Genomic DNA, 24,730 nt, shown 5'->3' with positions numbered 1-24,730 from the left:
CTAAAATACAACCTACTGAATGGGAGAAGATATTTGCAAATGACATATCTGATGAAGGGTTAGGATCTAAAATATATAAAGAACTTATACAAGTCAACACCAAAAAACTCACAGATAATCCAATTAAAAAATGGGCAGAAGACACTCTGGAAAACAGTATGGAGGTTCCTCAAAAAGTTGAGAATAGAGCTACCATATGATCCAGCAATTGCACTACTGGGTATTTACCCCAAAGATACAAATGTAGGGATCTGAAGGGGTACATGCACCCCGATGTTTATAGCAGCAATGTCCATAAGAGCCAAACTGTGGAAAGAGCCAAGATGTCCATCGACAGATGAATGGATAAAGAAGATGTGGTATATATATATAAATATACACACAATGGAATATTATGCAGGCATCGAAAGGAATGAAATCTTGCCATTTGCGACAACGTGGATGGAACTGGAGGGTATTATGCTGAGCGAAATAAGTCAGTCAGAGAAAGACAAGTATCATATGAACTCACTGATATGAGAAATTCTTAATCTCAGGAAACAAACTGAGGGTTCTAGAGGGGAGGCGGGTGGGGGGATGGGTTGGCCTGGTGATGGGGATTAAAGAGGGCACGTTCTGCATGGAGCACTGGGTGTTATATGCAAACAATGAATCATGGAACACTACACCAAAAACAAATGATGTAATGTATGGTGATTAACATAACATAATAATAAAAAAAATGGGCAGAAGACATGAACAGACATTTCTCCAAAAAAGACATATAGACGGCCAGCACACACATGAAAAGATGTTCCACATCACTGATCATCAAGGAAATGCAAATCAAAACCACAATGTGATATCACCTCACACCTGTCACAATGGTTAAAATCAACACCACAAGTGTTAGAGAGGTTGTGAAGAAAAAGGAACCCTTGTGCACTGTTGGTGGAAATGCAAACTAATGCAGCCACTATGGAGGACAGTATGAAGGCTCCTCAAAAAACTAAAAATGGACCTACTATATGATCAAGTAATAATGGCACTACTGGGTATCTACCCGAAGAATATGAAAACATTAATTCAAAAGGATACATCCACCCCCAAGTTTATTGCAGCATTATTTACAAGAGCCAAACTATGGAAGCAGCTCAAGTGTCCATCAATAGATGATTGGATAAAAAAGATGTGGTATATATATATACAATGGAATATTATTCATCCATAAAAAAGAATGAATTCTTCCCATTTGCAACCACATGGATCAATCTAGAGAGTATAATGCTGAGTGAAATAAGTCGATCAGAGAAAGACAAATACTATACGATTTTACTCATATGTGGGATTTAAGAAACCAAACAAAGGAAAAAAGGGAGAAAAAAGAGACAAACCAAAAACAGACTCTTGACTATAGAGAACAAACTGATGGTTACTAGAGGGGAGGTGAGTGGGGGAAAGGGTAATATAAGTGATGGGGATTAAAATGTACGCTTATGATGAGCACAGCGATGAGAATTGCTGAATCACTATATTATACACCTGAAAATATAACACAGTATGTTAACTATATTGGAATTAAATAAAATTTAAAGAAGGAAGGAAGGAAGGAAGGCAGGGAGGGAAGAAGGAAGGAAAGAACGAAGTGAGGGAGGGAGGAAGGAAGGGAGAAAGGTGTATTAAATATTTGTTTTAAGTATGTGATTTTTAAGTTGAATTGAAACATTTAAGATAACTTTAGATTCAACATAATTATAAATTTAATATTTTAAACATAAAAATTATGTGTTCAGGAAAGTATTGTTTGTTAATTCAGGAAAATAAAGAATTTAAAAAGAAAATTGAATGTATTAATTTGTATATGCATTTAAAAATATTTGACGGTATCTAATGAATGGTGTTTAAAATGGCACCAGACATCATTCAAAAACTCCTTAGAGGTGATTTTTAAGACCTATAAGGCTTACAGGACACTTGAGTGGCTCAGTCGGTTAAGCGTCTGCCTTCAGCTCAGGTCATGATCCTCGGATCCTGGGATCGAGCCCCATGTCAGGATCTTGCTCAGCAGGGAGCCTGCTTCTCCCTCTGCCTGCTGCTCTCCCTGCTTGTGTTCTCTCTCTCTCTGACAAATAAATAAATAAAATCTTAAAATAAAAACCAACAAGACTTGTAAGGCTTATAAATAGAATAATAACAACATTTGTAAATATAAGTCAGAAGTTTAAGAATGAGATTTCAAAAATTGTAACTTTAATAAATTGAATATTCATTCTTAACAAAAATGAAAACAAATCTCCAAATAATATTTTCTGTGAACAAAAGCCATTCTTGGGCACCCAGTTGGCTCAGTCAGATTTCAGCTCAGGTCATGATCTCAGCATAGTGAGATAGAGCCCTGAGCCTGGCTCCACGTTCAGCACAGAGTCCGCTTGAGATTCTCTCTCTCCTTTCCCTCTGCCCCTCCCCCCATGCGTGCCTGTGCTCTCTTTCTCTCTCAAACAAATAAATAAATCTAAAAAGAAAAAAAAAGTCATCCTCAGGGACTCTAGAAAACTGACTTTGTCAGAATTATCAGGTTATCCAACTGATCCAACTGATCTACAGCAAAACTCTCCAGTTAACAATCCTGCACATGGACAATCAGATTTTAGTGTCTTACTTCTAAATATAAAGTCAGCAAATGATCACTAGACACTGCCAGTTGCTACCACCCATTCTCCCTTCTTTGATAAGAAGGTTCTGTTTGGGCAGCTATGTGCCTACACTTCCCTCCCCAGACTTCCTGCAGTTAGAGTTGGTCATGCGGCACATGCTTAGTAAATGAGATATAATAGCACATTTCCCTGCAGGGGCTTCTACGAAAGGTCTTTGAAAGCACATATACTAAACCACATCCACATCTTGTCTTTTAATCTTTCCTCTGTTCTACCTCTATCTGGAATGTGGATGTGATGCCTGGGGATGAAGCAGCCATCTTGCAGCTTAGCGGGGTGGGGCAGGCAGTTAGAAGGAGCCTGGATGTTTGATCATCTCATGGACAAAATGTAAGCCCTTAAATTGTCCTGTGTGAGAGAATAAACCCTATTTAATTAAATCACCACAGGTGGCTTTCTGTTGCTTTCAGCCAAGCCCAATTCTAACCGACTCAACTTGAAGAAAGATACCAAATGAAATCAACAAATAACAAGAATCTGGAGATCAAAGATAGTGCCAGGAATGGACAAAAACTCCAAAATAATTCAAATAATTATATTACCCCCAGAGGTTCATTCATTTAACCAATATCTATAGAGTGCCTTTTAAGTGCCTCTTATAAAAAAACTGGATAAGAGATAAAAATAAAATGTTACAGCTACAAAACAAGAATAGAACCTTGTGAAAAGAGATGATAAGAAAAATAGAATAAAAGATAAGAGACCTAAAGGATCAATTTAAGACATTTAGCATTAAATGATGGGTTCCAGAAAGAGAGAAAATGGTTGAAGCTAAAATGTCAAAAGAATACTTCAATGAAATTTCCCAAACATGTAAAGACCCGAGTTTCCTTATTGAAAGAGTACATCCAGCAAAAGTGAAAGAAGATCCCACTGAAAGCAAAACATGAAATTTCAGAGCTACCGAACTCTTCCAAAGGAAAAGAAAGTCAGAGAGATTAAAAGTCAGGCTGGCATGGGTCTTCTGAAGAGCAACGCTGGGTACAAGACGCAGGAGAATCATCTTCACAAATCTGAGAGGAAGTAACATACCACTTAGGAGCCTATTGGCAGCCAAAATCTTATTCAGGTGTGAAGGAGAAAATAAAGACATGGACTGAAAAACACCCTGCAAATCACCTTTTCCTAGGAAACAACTGATGGATGACCTCCAGCAAATTCAGGGAGTAAACCAAAGAAGAGGAAGGCGTAGTGTAGGGTCTAAGAAATGTGCCCCCATCAAGAAGAGTCTCTAGCTGAGGAGTTTGTAGCAGGCCCTAGGAGCTGGATTGGAGAACACGGGCTGCAAAAGAGAGAGCCAAACAAAGAGAATGAAGGGAACTGTTTACACAAAGCTTATCTGATATGAAGGAGCACTCCGAAAGAAAACGCTGCTTGCCATATGGTAGATCAGATGCCGCGTGTGGGTAGGATACAGGTACATAAAAACCAGGAGACCATTAATTTCAGAAAAATGAAAAAAAAATTGTGCAGGAAAAAAATATAACCTTCTCCTTGCCACTGCAATGAACATTATTTTTATAGCCACAATATGTAAATGTTGACTGTTACCCAACAAACAAAAAACAATTCTGTAAACATTTTTGGAATGATGAGATCAGGGAAGTGGGTTTTGGTGGCATTACAATGAAATTTTGACTCATTGTAACAGGATATTAATAGGTAAATTCTAAAAATTGGTGAATAAGAAACTAGGGTTATGAAAGTATTTAGAAACCTGCAGGCTAAAACTATGGAAAGAGCCAAGATGTCCATCAACAGCTGAATGGATAAAGAAGATGTGGTATATATATACAATGCAATATTATGCAGCCATTAAAAGGACTGAAATCTTGCCATTTGCAATGACGTGGATGGAACTGGAGGGTGTTATGCTGAGCGAAATAAGTCAATCAGAGAAAGACATGTATCATATGACCTCACTCATATGAGGAATTCTTAATCTCAGGAAACAAACTGAGGGTTGCTGGAGTGGGGGGGTGGGAGGGATGGGGTGGCTGGGTGATAGACATTGGGGAGGGTATGTGCTATGGTGAGAGCTGTGAATTGTGTAAGGCTGATGAATCACAAACCTGTACCTCAGAAACAAATAATACATTATATGTTAAAAGAAGAAGAAGATAGCAGGAAGGGAAAAATGAGGGGGTGGAAATCGGAGGGGGAGATGAACTATGAGAGACTATGGACTCTGAGAAACAAACTGAGGGTTCTAGAGGGGAGGGGGGCGGGGGATGGGTTAGCCTGGTGATGGGTATTAAAGAGGAGGTATTCATGTACTGAATGGAGCACTGGGTGTTATATGCAAACAATGAATCATGGAACACTACATCAAAAACTAATGATGTAATGTATGGTGACTAATATAACATAATAAAATTTTAAAAAAAAGAGTATAGACATGAGCCCACATCTGTCTGGTTGATTGCCAGTACTGACACTAACTAGATATGTGTCCTTGACCAAGGGGAAAAAAAAGAAAGAAAGAAACCTGCAGGCTAATATCGGAAGAAAGCAGTTCAGGATATCAGGAGCAGACTTGAGGAAGGGTTGGGGTGTGGGGGATAATTCTAAATCTTTTGGTGTGATGCGATTGTGGGATGATTTGCAGGTACTACACTTACACTGCAAGCCCTCTATATACTGGTTCAGATGGTCCCAGCCTCACCTGTTACTGGAATCTCGGCTGCAGAGTTGGGTCCTACATAGGATCTGGCCAGCTTCCTGCAGGTGCTGCCTGACAGTACCTGGCCTTGGGCCCACGCGTGTGCTTCTTACTTCCCCCTTGGGTTTCTCTGCAAAGGTCCAGGCAGGAGCCACCTCCCTTCTGATGGACGTTCAACCTGGAAATGGAGTGGAGTTAACACACGCTGAGTCACATATTTGACCAACTGGTGGTGGGGGGCAGATCCTGAGCTGGCTGAGGCATCCTTCCCTCTTTCTTCCCGTGGGTGGAGAGTGCCAAGACATAGTCCTGCAGCTCTCCAGGCTGTCCCCCTGATAGAACAACCGTTCACCTGTGGCCATGGCCAAGCAATAGTGCATCTTTGAACTGCTCTCCCTCCTTCCCTGCTTCACCTCCGGTCACTTATCCCGTCCCCTGGATCAAATCCCCAGTTTGCCTTGGTCCCAGGCTTTGCTCTCTGGCAAACCCAGGTGAGGATGACACTGATTAAAAGCTTTTAAATAAAGGCCAAAAGAAATGAAAATGAGGTGTGCCTGGGTGGCTCAATCAGTTGAGCGTCTGCCTTCGGCTCAGGTCATGATCCCCGGGTCCTGGGACCGAGCCCTGCATCGGGCTCCCTGCTCAGCGGGGAGCCTGCTTCTCCCTCTCCCTCTGCCTGCCACTCCCCCTGCTTCTTTGCTCTTTCTCCCTCTCTCTCTGTCAAATAAATAAATAAAATCTTTAAAAAAAAACCCACAGAAATGAAAATGAATCAAATAAACAATTTTTTAAAATATATCTAAGCAGAACACGATAATATAACCAGGAAATGTAAAGTGTAAACGTGGGATTTTTGAAATGAAGGTAAATACTTGAAGGGGAAAGCTGAGGGTTTGGAATTTATAATTATGGGCAATCTCAGCAAAATCCAAAGGTGAAGGAGGAAGGGAATAACAAGTAAAGAAATACTCTAAAGTTTCCTTCACCATGGGGGCTGAGCTGGTAAAATGTCTTGTGGGAACTGAGTGGCCATTATTTAATTTCATGTAGCACTGGAAGATAGAGGATTAAATATGATGATATTTACCCACCATCAGAATGGAGCACAGGAACAGCATAGGTGAATGGGGGCAAGGGAGATAGAATAGGAAAAAAAAAAAAACCAAAACACAGCCCGGCCACATACTAGGAAAAAAGTAGATAAATCAGGACCAACAATGAATGAATTAAAAACATTAAAAATAAATATGTCCCATAAGCCAATAATCATAAATGGGCTGAATTCTCCCTTCAAAAAATAGACCCTCAGGTTAAAAAGAAAAACAAAAACGAAATTTCATCTACCTGCAGTTTCTAAGAGACATCTCTAAAAATAAATGCTAATGAGGAAATGTTGATTTTAATACTCATTGCTATACCAGGAAAATGTGAACCATTAAAAAAACAAGAAAGGTGGTATTTCAATGTAGAGATAATTCAAGGCCTGAACCATTAAATGAAGAAAAGAAATATATTTTTTCTCATTAAAGATACAATCCTTGAGGAAGATGAAAACAGCCATGGACTTTTGTGCAATGAAAAACATAACAGCAAAATACGTAGGATGAAAACTCTTAGAAATATAAGGAGGACTTGACAAAATCGTCGTGGTGGTGGATTTGATTACATCTCTCTCCTTATTTGGCATACCAAGAAGTATTTAAATATCATAACCAACAAGTTCATCTACTGACTCTACATGAATTTTTTTTTTCTTCTCTGGAAAGCATGTTTAAAAATCAACATTCACTTGACCTCAAAGAAAATAGATTCTCTCCAATAAGGGATTTCATAGGTCTCACTTTGGAACCACACCCGTACACCCCTTGCAGACCGAGGCCATTTTTGTCCCTCCTTGTCTGGCCCTGGGAGGGTGCATGGATCAAGTGCAAGCGTGGTACTGAGCAGGAGCAGAGCTGGGGGTGGAGGAAAGGGAACCGGTGTTATCCAATGCCTACCACGTGCTGATCTGTCTGTGTGTCCCAGTTTTTTCTCTGTTTTCTCCTTCAGTTCTGAGCACAGCCCTATAGAGGCATTGCCAGCCATTTTGGGGGTGATGGACAGTTATTCTCACCGTTCCCTATTTGGACTATCAGATCCCCATCAATTGCAGCAAGTAAGGTCCCTGCCCTTTGTTGGAAGGAGGAGCTACACGCTCTGCCTCAGATTCAAGGTCCCTTTCTCATCTCTGGGTGGCTCTCTTTCACCTCCGTGGTAAAATAGGGACTGTCACACTGAACCACTTCCCAGAAGGGCTATGAGATGTAAGGACTAATTACAAAGGCTAATAAAATATTTACAGAGCCTATGGCACACTTTGGATGTGCAAGGGCTTACTTAATAAAAACATTGACAGTGCTGGATAAACACTGCACAGAGCCTAGTACCACTCTGGAGAAGAGTAAACAACTTGCCAGGGTAATTTCAAGCTCTATTAGACGCTTGCAGCAAATATCACTGTTATCCAAGAAGAGAGAAAATCTGCCACGCAGGAAATCTTGACTGAAGGCCACAGCCCAGCCATGCAGAGCTATGTGGTTTGATTAAAATGAGCAGTGACCTTTTGTGCCAGCACTGGTATCTCTGGGCTTTTTCAGAATTCGGGAAGGTAGAAGTGAGTCAGCAGCGGACAACCTCAGGTTCAAGAATCCCCTCTGCAGGAATCTGAGGCAGAGGTTGCTCTGGACTGGCCGGGCCCCAGAAAGGGAGGATGTCTTGGTGAAAAGTGTAGCGGCATTTTGGATCTTCGCAGGGGATGGTAGAAAGAGCAAATAGCATGGCCCATTTATGTAACAAAAAGAAAGCCAGTGTATCAGGGGATGCAGACCTGAAGACAGAGCCCATGCCAGGAAGTTGGTGCAGGGGAATAAAGGAAGAGAAAAAGTTGAAAGGATACCTGGAGGACAGTGGGGTCACCCTGAGATTGGCAACAGTGGCCATCTGCTACCACCCTGGGCCGGGGAAACAAAGCCAGAGCCCAGATGTGAGCTGGACCCATGAATAAGATGTAGCCACGGCCAGAGACATGACTCAAAGCAGAGAAAGGAGGGCAGAAATCCTAGTATGTGTAGTTTGCATGGTGGGCACCCTGGCACAGAGCAGAGCAGGGGAGGGCTCTGCGGGCCAAGGTCAGGTGCCCAGCACAGAGCAGGGCAGTTGAAAGTAGAGCCTAGCAAGGTTGGCTAAGCCAGATAGGATGCCAGACTCCCACTGAAGAACAACGGGAAACATTTGCCGGTTTTTAAACCAGGAGTAACTTTCCCCATTGCACACACTAGATAAACAGCAAAGCAGCAGCAAAGCAGGAGCAAAGCTCTGGCCTCCCAGCTGCCTGTCTAGCTCATGAGTTGTCACCTGGTGAGCCCCGTGCCTGCAGCACCCACTCCCCATGAGAAGAACAAGTCCGTGGGTCAAGGGATAGGATTCTGATCACTTAACACAAGTTGCAAACTCCCAAGGCTGGTGGCCTCTGGGAGTCGGTGAGTGCTCTCTATCTCTGAATTTGAGTTCTAGCTTTTTACTGCTTCAAGGACCTGGTGCCAGGGACAACCTAGTTCTAAGCGGTTAACCACATTCTCATACCATGTAGGCCTAGGAATTCCAGCTCCAAAAAGTCACCTTCACTTCCACCACAAATTACTAAGCTGACAATAGGGTCAGTGAACAGGGAAATGTGTGAAAAACATCAGAGTATGTGAATCAGTCGGTTGACCCCAGGAAGCAATCTAGAAAGTTCCAGACAAGCTCTCCTTTTGTTTTTCCTCAGTAAGAATGGTGTTTAAAATTGTAAACTGCCTTATGAATCAAGTAAGGAGAGGTAAGTTCATGGGGTGTTAATTTAATGGCTCGCTTGGGCTTTGACTAATTTTGCTCTGTGACAGCACGATAATTTTAGAAACTTCAAACTAGGAAGTGAAAAGTAATTCATTCCCATTCACTCTGTGTCAACAGAACTGAACTGCTGGGAACTGAGTGTTCCTTTAGGCAGGCAGGGAGATGGGGGTTCAAAAACTCACAGAGCGTCAGGGAGATAGTTTACAGAAGGTTGGCTGATTCATTGGTGGTGGGACTGGAGCCCTGAATCCAGGACTCAGGCCAGAGGTTGTGTCTGGGACTTGGGGAGAACTATTTGGTTAATAGTGCCCTCCCCCTACCCTCACATTCTGTTCTGAAGCTCCTTTTCTTTCCAAATAGCTTGACAAGAATATTTGTTCCTGCTCCCCACCCCTCCACCATGGACACAACACTGGTTTTGTTTCTGGAGCTCCAGGAGTTTTGACATCTGATTCTTAGCCAGGAGAAGGTCATGTGACTCAACCATATTATCTGAGGGTAAAATGAGGGAATGCATTTCCTGGTGCCTAGCACAGTGCCTGGCTCACAGGAAGAGCTCAACGACGCACCCTTCTTTCATGGTGTTGTTGTTCATCAGCCATTGTGCTGGATAGTCTCTATTTGCTCTTCCCAGCAGACATAGCAAGGATCCCTGTCATCCCTGTTTTCTGTTTATCTATGGGAGGCACTAGCAGATGTGGAGACATGTGTGTGGGTGCTGGGCTCCTCCTCCAAAGGCCAAGGCTCTTGTGCAGATCATCGCTCCTTCCCTTTGCCACCTCAGGACCCCACAGTTACTAGACACAAGTACTTTACCTGCCCCCTTGGCTTCCCACCCTCTCCACACCTTCAAAAATAACCCTTTCTTACATTCTCATTTATTACCCCATTTGAGTGTGTCCTCCTTTTTTTCTGGGCTGTTTAGTAATTGATTAAACTATATTTCATAGTAAAAATCCAGTTTGAAAATTCTCAGGACCTCTTGTGGCTTCTTTGCCCGGTTGTGGTCTGGGCACACCTGTGCCTTTGCTAGTTCACCTTTTCAAATTCCTCACTAGACAGGTTATGGGAGAGGAAGTCAGGGAGAGTTAACATCAAGAAGGGTGATCAGACATTTGACTTATGGCCTATCATACAGATTTTCTGGAACATAGCTAATCAAGGATATTCTATTCCACTGTGGCCACAAGTATGCTCATGTACCAGTGCTGCGCTCGAGAGTCCCATACACCTTTCCTGTAGCCAGAGAGTCTTAAGAGAAATGATGGACCCAGACCGTTCACTATGATTTCTGGGAAACTGAGCATCAGATTTCAGCACCCAGAGACATATTGAGCACATCATGGGCACTTGATACCTGTTTGAGGACTAATACATGAATTCTGACATATATCCACATTCCCCTATGGGGGGATATGGGACCGTCAGAAACCATCAGCTTCTTGAGTGTAAAATGTGCCCTGTGTGTCCACTCCTATGTGTCCAGCCATTATCTGTAGAATGCAATCCTTAGACCTTTGGCAGACACTGACAGGAACATCCAGTTGGGTCTCTGGTCTTAAGTTGTCTTTTCTAAAGGAATACACCATGCATTCTTGAGGTTGGCATTCCATTGCAAACCTCAATTCCAGCTTCTGAATTGACTAAAAGACAAAAAGATGAGAGGACTCAAAATCTGCAGCTACCTCTAGAGCTCTTGGCTGAAGAACCTTGACTAGAAGTTGTCCCCAGGATGACTCGTACTGAAATAAGAGCCTTTCCCTTGGAGGATATGTTTTGTAATGCTGTTTGAACAGGAGGAAATTACTGAGGAAACAAGATTTGCTTTAGGTGAAGGATCTTTGGTTAAACTGGCCTGGTAATGATGAATTAGCAAGCTTTCTGGAGCCAAAACTCTATGTAAGAAGCTGCTCTGATGGGTGCCTGGGTGGTTCAGTTGGTTAAGCGACTGCCTTCGGCTTAGGTCATGATCTTGGAGTCCCAGGATCGAGTCCCACATCGGGCTCCCTGCTCAGCAGGGAGTCTGCATCTCCCTCTGACCTTCTTCCCTCTCATGCTCTCACTCTACCATCCTCTCTCAATAAATAAATAAAAATCTTTATAAAAAAAAAAAGAAGAAGCTGCTCTGTTGCTATGGCTTTGTGCCCTAAGCTAACGGAGTTGCTGGTGGAGAAAGAAGAAGGTTCTGAGCCCTGGAGCAAAAAATGGATGTGATCCCACCCTGCTCTGTGACAGTTTTCAGGGAAACACTTATAGCAAATTACCCTCATGATCACAATTCCTGCAGATAAACAGGACTTTACCATTGAGTACCTGAAACTCTTGCCCGGACTCCCCACCCCATCCAACTAAAGCAGCCATTTCTATTCTATGGGTGGTTAGGAATGGATCTAAGAATTTTGGCAGAACAAACTGGTAAACCAGGGGCCCTCAGAAAGCTGAATCTTACCCTTGGCCATTTTCCTCTGCTTGCTAGAGTCAGCACCAAGACCTTCTAGTCCGGTTGGCAGACTTCACTCTGACAAGCTTGATCGGTCTAGCGTCCTTTTGTGACGGTGGTTGGTTGTGATGTTCTAGACCTTCTTTTAAGAAGAATGTTGTGTTAGTTAGGGTTCTCTGGAGAAACAGAACCAATAGAATATATATGTGGGGTGGGAGGGAAGGAGAGAGGAGAGATTTATTTAAGGAATTGTCTCATGAGATTGAGGGGGCTAGCAAGTCCAAAGTGTGTAGGGCACGCTGGCAGTCTGGAAATTCAGGCAAGAGTTAATGTTGCAGTCTTGAATCCAAAGACTGGAAATAGGCAACATTTCTATATTGTGCAGTCTTAAGGGGAATGTCTTCTTTCTCAGGGGACCCCGGTCTTCACTCGTAAGGTTTACAACTAACTGGATAAGGCCCACCCACGTTATGGAGGGTAGTGTGCTTTATTCAAAGTCTACTGATTTACATGCTCTTGGATGGCTCAGTTGGTTAAGTGTCTGACTCTTGATTTTGGCTCAGATTGTGATCTTGAGGTCATGAGATTGAGCCCTGCATCAGGCTCCATGCTCAGCAGGGAGTCTGCTTGAGATTCTCTTCTTCTGCCCCTCCCCCCACTCTCTCTTGCTCTGAAAAATAAATAAATCTTTTTTTTAAAAAAAGGTCTACTGATTTAAATGTTAATCTTTACTCGAATTGTGCAAGACTGTTGAATCACAGATCTGTACTTCTGAAACAAATAATGCAAGATATGTTAAGAAAAAAAAAGAAAAAAAGAAGATAGCAGGAGGGGAAGAATGAAGGGGAGTAAGTCGGAGAGGGAGACGAACCATGAGAGACGATGGACTCTGAAGAACAAACTGAGGGTTCTAGAGGGGAGGGGGGTGGGGGAATGGGTGAGCCTGGTGATGGGTATTAAGGAGGGTACGTTCTGCATGGAGCACTGGGTGTTATGCACAAACAATGAATCATGGAACACTACATCAAGAACTAATGATGTAATGTATGCTGATTAACATAACAATAAAAAAATTTTAAAAAATGTTCATCTTTACTCAAAATCAAATGATTGCTAATGTTAATCACATCTAAAAAATACCTTCACAGCAACATCTAGACTAGTGTTTTACCACACAACTGGGCACCATAGCCCAGCCAAGCTGACACATAATATGAATCATATTATCTGACACAGATTGCTCCAAACAGGTGTACATTCCAACAGATATGTGCCCTTTACAGAGAACTGTCATTCTGAAGAGAGGTGGCAGAAGGAGATATGCATGAGAGAATAAGAAGCAGAAATGTGACATTTGATAAAGTACAGCATCATTTCTTGATCAAAACTCTTCAGAGTATAGGGATAGAAGGTACATACCTCAATATCATAAAAACCATCTATGAAAAACCCACACAGAATATCATTCTCAATGGGGAAAAACTGAGAGCTTTCCCCCTAAGGTCAGGAACGCGGCAGGGATGTCCACTATCACCATTGCTATTCAACATAGTATTAGAAGTCCTAGCCACAGCAATCAGACAACAAAAAGAAATAAAAGGCATCCAAATCGGCAAAGAAGAAGTCTCACTCTTTGCAGATGATATGATACTTTATGTGGAAAACCCAAAAGACTCCACCCCAAAACTGCTAGAACTCATACAGGAATTCAGTAAAGTGGCACGATATAAAATCAATGCACAGAAACCAGTGGCATTCCTATACACCAACCACAAGACAGAAGAGAGAGAAATTAAGGAGTCAATCCCATTTACGATTGCACCCAAAACCATGAGATACCTAGGAATAAATCTAACCAAAGAGACAAAGAATCTGTACTCAGAAAAATATAAAATACTCCTGAAAGAAATTGAGGAAGACACAAAGAAATGGAAAAACGTTCCATGCTCATGGATTGGAAGAACAAATATTGTGAAGACGTCAATGCTACCTAGAGCAATCTACACATTCAATGCAATCCCCATCAAAATACCATCCACTTTTTCCAAAGAAATGGAACAAATAATCCTAAAATTTGTATGGAACAAGAAAAGACTCCGAATAGTCAGAGGAATGTTGAAAAAGAAAAGCAAAGCTGGTGGCATCACAATTCCGGACTTCAAGCTCTATTACAAACCTGTAATTGGGCACCTGGGTGGGTCAGTTGGTTGGGCGACTGCCTTCGGCTCAGGTCATGATCCTGGAGTCCCGGGATCGAGTCCCACAACGGGCTCCCTGCTCAGCGGGGAGTCTGCTTCTCCCTCTGACCCTCCCCCCTCTCATGCTCTCTCTCTCTCTCATTCTCTCTCTCAAATAAATAAATAAATAAAATCTTAAAAAAAAAAACCTGTAATCATCAAGACAGTATGGTACTGGCACAGAAACAGACACATAGACCAATGGAACAGAATAGAGAGCCCAGAAAGGGACCTTCAACTCTATGGTCAACTAATCTTCGACAAAGCAGGAAAGAATATCCAATGGAAAAAAGACAGTCTCTTCAACAAATGGTGTTGGGAAAATTGAACAGCCACATGCAGAAGAATGAAACTGGACTGTTTCCTTATACAACACACAAAAATAGACTCAAAATGGTTGAAAGACTTAAATGTGAGACAGGAATCCATCAAAATCTTAAAGGAGAACACAGGCAGCAACCTCTTCGACCTCAGCCGCAGCAACTTCTTCCTAGAAACATCGCCAAAGGCAAGGGAAGCAAGGGCAAAAATGAACTATTGGGACTTCATCAAGATAAAAAGCTTTTGCACAGCAAAAGAAACAGTGCACAAAACCAAAAGACAACCGACAGAATGGGAGAAGATATTTGCAAATGGCATATCAGATAAAGAGCTAGTATCCAAAATCTATAAAGAACTTCTTAAACTCAAACACCCAAAGAACAAATGATCCAATCAAGAAATGGGCAGATGACATGAACAAATATTTTTCCAAAGAAGACATCCAAATGGCCAACAGACATATGAAAAAGTGCTCAATATCTCTCGGCATCAGGGAAATCCAAATCAAAACCTCAATGAGATACCACCTCACACCAGTCAGAATGGCTAAAATAAACAAGTCAGGAAACGACAGATGTTGGCGAGGATGTGGAGAAAGGGGAACCCTCCTACACTGTTGGTGGGAATGCAAGCTGGTGCAACCACTCTGGAAAACAGTATGGAGTTTCCCCAAAAAGTTAAAAATAGAGCTACCATACGACCCAGCAATTGCACTAATGGGTATTTACCCCAAAGATACAAATGTAGTGATCCGAAGGGGTTTGTGCACCCTGATGTTTATAGCAGCAATGTCCACAATAGCCGAACTATGGAAAGAGCCAAGATGTCCATTGACAGCTGAATGGATAAAGAAGATGTGATATATATACACAATGGAATATTATGCAGCCATCAAAAGGAATGAAATCTTGCCATTTGCGACAACGTGGATGGAACTGGAGGGTATTGTGCTGAGCGAAATAAGTCAATCAGAGAAAGACAAGTATCATATGACCTCACTGATATGAGAAATTCTTAATCTCAGGAAACAAACTGAGGTTTGCTGGAGTGGTGGGGGGTGGGAGGGATGGGGTGGCTGGGTGATAGACATTGGGGAGGGTATGTGCTATGGTGAGCACTGTGAATTGTGCAAGACTATTGAATCACAGACCTGTACCTCTGAAACAAATAATACATTATATGTTAAAAAAAAATAGAAGAAGAAGATAGCAGGAGGGAAGAATGAAGCGGGGAAAGAATCGGACAGGGAGACGAACCATGAGAGACAATGGACTCTGAAAAACAAACTGAGGGTTCTAGAGGGAGGAGGTGGGGGGATGGGTTAGCCTGGTGATGGGTATTAAAGAGGGCACGTACTGCATGGAGCACTGGGTGTTATACGCAAACAATGAATCATGGAACACTACATCAAAAACTAATGATGTAATGTATGGTGATTAACATACCATAATAATAAAAAAAGGAGAAATGTGTACGTTCTATCATGATCTGGGTCTTAGTGCCCCATTTTTTTCTATTAATCAAAGTCAGAGCTCATTGGAACTGTTAAGTGATGAGTTTCTTGCACACAGCAATTAGCAGTACCCCCTGAAGCCCTAGAGTCCCCTCTCATTTTCTCCTTGCTCCACACCCCTCTCCCCTCTCCTTGGGAGGAACAACACACCAACTGGGCTGTGTTCCCTAACAGGTGAGGTCACTGTGCATTAAATCTGGGGCTCACATATATTATTTTATTTTTTAGTTTTTGGTGCTGCAGTCAATGCTCTTTTATAAAAAGTAATTCGTATTCTTATTTTACAGATCTATATTCACTTTTCAATTAAATTAAAGGTGGCCTTTCTTCTCTCCCATCCATGACAAAGAGCAGGGACCCTCTTCCCATGCATATATACATCATAATGTTAAATAAATCATATGTTTTCTTTCCTGGGTTATCTTTAACTTTTCTACTTAGAACCAACATATGCAAAATCATTCAGGTTGGCCCACTGTATTCATCTAGGATCTAAAAAAATCAACACTACCTTTTCTGACATTTTTAATAAAGCCAACAAGGCTCTATATAAAGTTCCATCACAAGGGCCAACTGAGAGCATCTGGGTGCATTAAATCTGGGGCTCACATATATTATTTTATTTTATTTTATTTTTTATTTTTTGGTCCTTCAATCACCGCTCTTATAAAACATAATTCATATTATTATGTTACAGATTTATGTTCACTTTTCAATTAAAATGAAGGCCTTGATTCAAAAATGTTAACACAAGCAGATACTAGGTATTTATACATTGACTCTAATTTGAATAGATTATAGTTTTTGCTTTATAAGATAATATCACAACATATAACATTAACATTTAAAGTATTCTATTATGTTATTGTCAAATGCCATCATTTTTTAATGACAAGCTTCCCTGCATTTTCTTACATTGCATAATTATATATAAACAGATAACCTACATTCAAGTTAAAAATTTTAACTCTTTGCTGATCACTAACCTGTAAAGTGATGGCAGTTGCTCTTCGTGAAGCAGTAACAACAATCTCTTCAAACCAGAAATTTTGTTGTTTCTAAACAAAATTTATATTAAAATGTAACATAAGTACAGAGAAGTGCACAGATCCTGTGTGTAACTTGATGAATGTTGGTTTTTATTTTAATATTTAATTTTAAGTGATTTCGGGTTTGCAAATTATTCTAGTGCACTTTTCTAAAGCACCAGTAGAATTAGACTATATTTTGCTTATTCAAAAATATAGAATGATGAATCTTGAAAACTGTTCTATCATATGTTATCCTTGTGTCTTTAACTTCTAGTGTCTGGGAGTTAGAATATCCTAGAGGACACCTGTCGGCTGCATAGGATCACTCACCCTGACTGCTATGCATCTGAGAAGTGACCTTTTATTGTGTCTCAACTGTTACATGTTTTTTGTTCCATTTGTTACAGCAGCTAGCATTATTCTAATGTATAGGTGGTGCCATGGAGTTTTGATTTTACTCTCAAAATTTTATTTTGAATTCTATTTTGCTCTAAGTGTAGTAGAAAGTCCCTGAAGGATTTTAAGCAAGAAGATCACATGACCCAATTTCCACTATAAGATGATTACTCTGCTTGAACAAATGGGAAGGTCTAAAATTCTATAGTAAATAAGGCAAGAAATGATGATGGCTAAGATTAGTGATCACAGTCAAGAAAGAGAAATTTGGGTGTGTGGGATCACCAGGATTCAATGATGGTGGGTGGGAGAGAGAGGGAGAGGGAGAGAGAGATGTTGAATGTCTGTTCTGACTGGAGCATGTGGGTGCTCTGATGATGAACTCTGGGAAGAGTGCTGGCTGGGGGGTGGGGGTTAAAAGGGAAGGTCCAAGTGAGTCAAGCAGAAGCAGGGGCACTTCTGTAGCATACCATCTTTGACCCTGTTAAGTCTTCACTGTGGAGCTAATCTTCATGGGATCTTGCAGTCACATTAGCAGATGGAGTGTGGTCTGTATGGTATGGGGCATCTTTCCATTCTATGTAGCAAATGCATCACATCCTTCATTCACTTGTTCATTCATTCACTCAGTTGGGCACTGGGCTGGGGACACAGTCCTGCTCTCAAGGAACTCAGAGTCCTCATGTTCTCTGTCTCTAATTATTTATGTAAATCTATCCAACGCAATCAGTAGCCAGAAAGAGGCGGCCAAAGAAACCGACAATAATGAAAATATTGTTTCTGATAGAGAGAGGGTGGTATGAGGGACAAAGGTGGAAAGAGCAGATCTGAGAGCAGAGAGGGCAAGAAAGGATGGTTTCCCTTAGAAATTTACAGGGTTTCCACCCATGCAACTTTATGGGATGCTTAAAATATGGGAGGGAGAAATCAAGGCCCAGATGCACATGGAACCTCCCCCCAACACAAATATTACAACAAGAATGGCCTTTGACCCAAGGTCCATTCGCTCATCACTGCTCGCCACCATGATGCTTCCTTAGAGTGGGAAAAGTGCTGTTTACAAACTAGATCAGAGAAAAATGGTAGAGTGTGGGGATTAGAAGAGGCTTCAGCTGCCGAGAGATAGAGTGACACCTCTTCACCTGAACAGGTGCTCAAGGTTGCCTGGCTGTCTACACTGGGTAAGGTCCCAGTGGCTGGAACTGATTTGGTCGGGTTCCCAGGACTGAGCCAGAAGGCCACGGCAGGCTGTGTCCTGTGGAGCCTGATGGCCAAATTGTGTCTCCAAGTCAGAGAGGAGGGTGTTGGGCTGGAAACAAGGACGTGCTAACAGGGTCAGAAGATGGACAGGCCAACAGACAAGTGGTGTGTGGGAGACAGAGCTGGCTCCCAGACCACAGGACCCAAGTGGATGTATTATGGGGCCTGTTAGATCCAGTCAGAAGCGATGTCATTTCATCAGAGCCTAGAGAGCTTAGGAGGCTAATCCTGGCATGTCTGTGCTCATGTGAATGCACATGTGTGTGTGTATGTGTGTGTGCCCATGAGCATATATGCATGCTCACACACACACACACACACACACACACACACACACACACACACACACACACACATGCTCAGGGCATGCTCCATGCTGGTGTGGGATTGGGAATGGGTAGAATGAAAACAGGGGACTATTGGAAACAGAAAACAGACTCACCACTAAGCTCGCCTGGGAAAGCACTCGTTTTTGCCCCAGCTGGCTCTCTCTGCTTCACTAAGTCTTTCTGTTTTCGTCCCAAGATTCATCACATGCAGTTCTTTTTTGCACTAGTCTTACAGCTGAGGAGGTATATTGAAGACTTGGGGCTGCTTCCAGCTTTCCCCAAGATAGAAAGGGCCCCTTAAGCCTTTGGTAGAAAGAATCAGTGGCAAAAACAGATACTGTGCTCATATCAAACACTTGGATTCTCTCTGTGTAGGGTGGTCTGTTAAATACAAATATGCTTTAATGTTTCCACCTTCTGTAAGGCTTTTCATGAATATATGCTTATAAATCAGGAAATCCCTACTTATATATTCAGTACCTTGATTTTCAGATTGGAAAAGGGGGTGTCTCAGCCCATAATGGATTCCTTAAGGATTATGTGCAATTTAACACCAAAGTGCTATAATATGCCAACCACTTAAAAAAATATTCTTTTTATCCTCTATCAACCCCACCAGGTAGGAACTATTATCATCAGATGAGGCCACTGAGGCTCAGTGAGGTCAGATAACTTGCCCCAGGTCACACAATAGGGTGTGGCTCAGGCAGGATTTGAATCCAGGCCACTGGGCTCTAGGGGCCTTGCTTCTAACTGTGCTCCTCCTTCCAGGAGCAGAAAGGGCCTCTGCTCTACCTCTTTGCCACTGAATTGTTACTAGGTTGTCTCCTGCACTAAATGGGGAGCTCAAAGGCAGAAGTTGTTTCTCATTTCTCCTCATTCCTCCACCTGGAGGGCACAGGGACTGGATGGCACATGAAGGAAGCCTACTGAGGCTTATTATCTGCTTGTTGTTGGACCTGGGAAGGCCTGCCAAGGTGATCTGACCCATTCCCCTGCCTCTGGCATCATTGTCTGGGATTCTGCACACAGCAACCTCACCCATTCCTCCTCATCCCCATGATGGCTTTTCCTCCATAGTCTAGTCCCTTCTACACAAGCTCCCCTGGCAGACCAAGTCCTGGTTCACGACCACGGGCATCTGTCACTTCTGTGCAGGGCCAACAGGAAATGTGCCACATCACTGAACAGTAAACAATTCTGAGTCTCAGCCACATTTTATCTGGGCTGGACACCAAAGCAGGCTGTGGTGTCTTGTCACCTCCACAACAAAACTCCCTCTAGTTCCAACAATGATTTATCAAGTGAGCCTGCTGCCGGGTCCACTGTGTTTCTTTTGTTTCATGGGCATAATAGGTAAAATCCATTGGTGAGGCAGAATGGCAGATTGGACTTACAGATTTGAACATAGACACCTCCCTGAAAGGGAAGAAGCATTCCATGCTGCTTGGGTTTCTTCCAGAATATAGCCCTGAGGCCTAATCCAAATAAGAAAAATAGATCAGCCTTTTCCATTTCACTAATAAACTTGGAAGAGAAGAGAATTTCATCATAAGGTCCTAACCACATTTTCAAAATGGCAGACCTTGACCCAGCAGAACAGCTGACCAAAAGAGGGGAGTGAGTGACATTTATTGACCTTTTACTTTGTGCCAGACTTTTGCATATGTTCCTTAGAAAGTCATAATTTTACAGTGATTGTTGCAAGGCACAGTCAAGGAGGAGACTGAGATTTGTAGGTTATGCGACTTGACCAAGGTCACATGGCTCATCGATCACAGAACTTGGATTTGAACCCAGGTGTGTGTGACCCCAAAATTTATGGTGTTCACACCACACAGAGCTACCACAGGCCTTTACTGAGCCACCTACAAAGAATGATTTCTAGATCGCTGTAATAGATGTCTCTAACCTTTAAAAACAGCACAAGCTTATAAAGAAAATTTTCCTATTCTGAACACTTCACATCTGTCCCAAGATTTATATGGTAAATAGCATAGTGGTAGATTATATTTTTGAAATATCATATTTTTGAAAAGCTATCCTAACCTAACTTAATAAAAATAAACTGTACCAAGTAAAGGTGAAGAAAGGTAAATGTTCAAACAGTTCCATCCCATGTTTCAGGATTTTTCTTTCTGATCAAAGTTAACAAGCAATGTAGTCAAAGAGACAAAGTTAACTATTAACTTTGGGGTGAAAAGTCAATGTACATTCTTTGTACTACCCTGCCCACACTCCAGCAAATATTAACATATACAGGCAAAAACACTTTCCTGTGACTATACAAGTGTGTTGTATACACTTGAGAAACACCTGCAGTGAAGGCATTGTTCAGGGCTAGGCTATTCTATTACAGAGGCCCAGAAAAGGGACCTGCTTAAGGTCATGGCCACTTACAACTAGGAGCACAGAGGAGAGTGGTCCCTGGCATTCCCACCCTTGTGTGATGGTTGGATAGTTTCATCCCGGTTGCACAGAATTGCAGTACATGAAATGACTGCTTCCAAGAGTGATGAGTTCATCATCCTCCTAGATTTAACACCATACCTGAAATGAAAACCAAAGAAAACGTGGTCCATATATACAATGGAATACTACTCAGCCATCAGAAAGGATGAATACCCAACTTTACATCAACCTGGATGGGACTGGAGGAGATGATGCTAAGTGAAATGAGTCAAGCAGAGAAAGTCAATTATCATATGGTTTCACTTATTTGTGGAACATAAGGAATAGCCTGGAGGACATTAGGAGAAGGAAGGGAAAAATGAGGCGGGGGGGGGGAATTGGAGGGGGAGACGAAACATGAGAGACTGTGGACTCTGAGAAACAAACTGAGGGTTCTAGAGGGGAGGGGGGTGGGGGATGGGTTAGCCTGGTGATGGGTATTAGGGAGGGCACGTTCTGCATGGAGCACTGGGTGTTATATGCAAACAATGAATCATGGAACACTACATCAAAAACTAATGATGTAATGTAGGGTGACTAACATAATAAAATTAAATTAAATTTTAAAAAAAGAAATGAAAACCAAATTCTCAAAGACCCTTTTGCCTCCAATGGTATAATCTGGGGGCCAAAGGGTGGATGACCATTGATGTCGTTACTTTCTAGGCTTGAGTTTGCAGATGGGTTTATAGAAGCAGCATGGTGTAGTAGAAAAAGCATGGATTTGGCATCAGACTGAACTGAGCCTACAACTTAGCTCTGCCAGGGGGCAGATGAGTGATAGGTCAAGTGGCTTCCCCTCTTGGTTCTCAGCTTTCCCACTGATAAAATGGAAACACTATTATGTAATAATCCCCACATGTAGTGGGTTGAATACTGCCCCCTCCCAAATTCACTTCCATTCAAAACCTCAGAATGTGATCTTACTTGGAAATAGGGTCTATGCAAATGCAATTAGTTAACAATCAGGATGAGATCATACTGGATTAAGGTGGACCCTGATTCCAACGACTGATATTCTTATAAGAGGAGAGGGCACAGAGAGACAGAGATGAAACCCACATGGAGGCAGAGGTTGGCATTATGCTGCCACAAGCAGAGAAACTCCAGGAGCCGCCAGAAGCTGGAAGGGTCAAGGATAGATCCTCCCCTAGAGCCTTTGGATGGATCACAGCCCTGTCAACCCCTTGGTTTTGGACTTCTCGCCTCCAGAACTATAAGAGAATAGAAATCTATTATTTGACACCACCAAGTTTGTGATCATTTGTTATGGCAGCCCAAGAAAGCTAATACACTATGCAGAGGGGTCAACAGTGCTTATCACATAGAAAATAATTGAAAAATGCCACCAACAATTATTAGTCACACATCATAACGTTCAACCAGCAATTAGGGTACTCTGCAGTAGGTGGCAGAAGTGTCACGATCCCAAAGTCTAAATGAGCAAGACTAGAATCACTGGTTTGATTTTTTAAGATTTTTTATTTATTTATTTGAGAGAGAGAGAGAGAGCAAGCATGAGTGGGGGTGGGGAGGGGCAGGGGGATAAAGACAACAGGAGCCATGAAATACAGCCCCCAAAGGTATATCATGGCCCACCGGGCAATGGTGGAAAAAGTCAGAATATGTTTCTCAGGGGCGCCTGAGTGGCTCAGTCATTAAGCATCTGCCCTCGGCTCAGTCATGATCCTGGGGTCCTGGGATCGAGCCCCGCATCAGGCTCCCGGCTCAGCGGGAAGCCTGCTTCTCCCTCTCCCACTCCCCCTGCTCGTGTTCCCTCTCTCGCTGTGCCTCTCTCTGTCAAATAAATAAATAGAATCTTTAAAAAAATAAAAAAGAATATGTTTCTCAGGCCTAAAAGCCTGAAAGCCTAGAATTTCCCCAGAGTCCACAGCTTACACTCTGTTTAAAAAAATCAATGCCATCAATATCAAGTAGGCTTGAGGATCTGGGCCCCTCAAGGTGATGATATTAGAACTGAGGACCACCCCCCCCCCCCCCAGGATGAATGAGATCAAGACTATCAATGAATATCTGCAGCAGCCCTTCTGGAGGAGAGGGGTTACCTACTTCAATAACCCCACCCGATCCCCTGGTCACCTCCCTGACCCCACCTGTGGAAACAGGCCATGTCTCTACCTGCGCCTTCACTTTCTTCTGCCCTTAACTGTTGTTCAGAGATCCACATGTAGATGCTGTACCCAGGCTGAGCCAATCAGAGTCTCTGTCCTGGAAATTTGAAATCTGGGACATATACAAATATGGACTGGCAGTCTTTCAAGCAGAGTCACGTTAACAGGAGACACTTAAAGAGATAGCTCTGAAACTCCAGACTTAAGCTGTGTGCTCCATGTAGCTCTGATCCCAGGCTTCATGGAGCTAGGGCTTTCCCTGGTTTCTTGGATTCCATGAGCCACCTTAGCATTCTTCCAGTAAATTCTCATAATTAATTAACTAATGGTTTCCATTGCTTTTGCTCATACGATAGCCTGCAGGTCACACCCAAGGCGTGAGTTGTGTGGATGGCCTCTCATCACCAGGCAAAGGTACCAAGAGGGAATGTTGGCAAATAAGCCAGTAAGAAAGTGGGGAGGGTGGGAGTATCTTAGCAGCAGGCCCAGAATTTCAGGTAACACATCTGTGAACATCACTAATGAAATGAATAGGGTAATATTGTCCTTAGTAGCTGGCACCAAACTTCTCTTACTTAGAGAACTATCTTTGTTTTTAAAAACAAAACAAAACTTTCATAAGGACACAGGGAACAATTTTAAAAGCCCCTCAATGTTCAGAGCATCTAGTGGACAAGTTTGCTGAGAGCAGCACTGAGTAACAGAAGGAGAACATTTTTGAGTTCCCGCGACATTCTTAAAGTTACTTGTGGTGGCAAAAGATGGGAGGGGGAGACAGAGGAAGCAATAAGGTGTTTGAATTCTATGTGAAATGGGGTGAGACCCCCTTCTTGAGATCCACGCTCCCCAGCCTTTAGTGAAATTCACCAAATACACACATGCTGGATGTGAACAATTGTTTGTTTTCAGAACGAAACCGAACTTGAGCTTCTCATTGGGATTGGTGTGTTATAAAACATCCCATGAAGTTGGAGCCTGTGAGGCAGTGGACCTAGAAGAACAGAAACTCCCAAGAATTAGCAGAAGTCTAGGCTCTTTGTGGCAGTGGAATTGGCCTGGAGGAGATGGGAAGACAGTTTCAAAGTAATTTTTCCCAGCCTTCCAGGTGTAAAGAGGATCTCGAATGCCAGCTGGGATTCAGGTAACAGTGATACCCCTGAGCGAGTGAGTTTTAATCTCATTCTCTGGAGCATGTGGGGCTATTCCTTTGGCTTCCCTGTACCTCACATACCCTTTTCTGAGAAGAATGTGATTCAGAAATAAAAGCCTTCCCAAAATAGTGTGAGTACCTCAAGGTAAAGAAAAGGTAAACCCCTACACATTTATTTCTCTCAGAGGGAAAGCAAGTGTGATTGAGTGGAATCAGGATGGGAATTTCCTGGCTCTTTCCTC

The sequence above is a fragment of the Zalophus californianus genome, chromosome 1, assembly GCF_009762305.2.
Source record: "Zalophus californianus isolate mZalCal1 chromosome 1, mZalCal1.pri.v2, whole genome shotgun sequence".
Lineage (NCBI taxonomy): Eukaryota > Metazoa > Chordata > Mammalia > Carnivora > Otariidae > Zalophus > Zalophus californianus.
The sequence above is the reverse complement of the archived record's forward strand: the minus strand, read 5'-3'. Positions refer to the sequence as shown.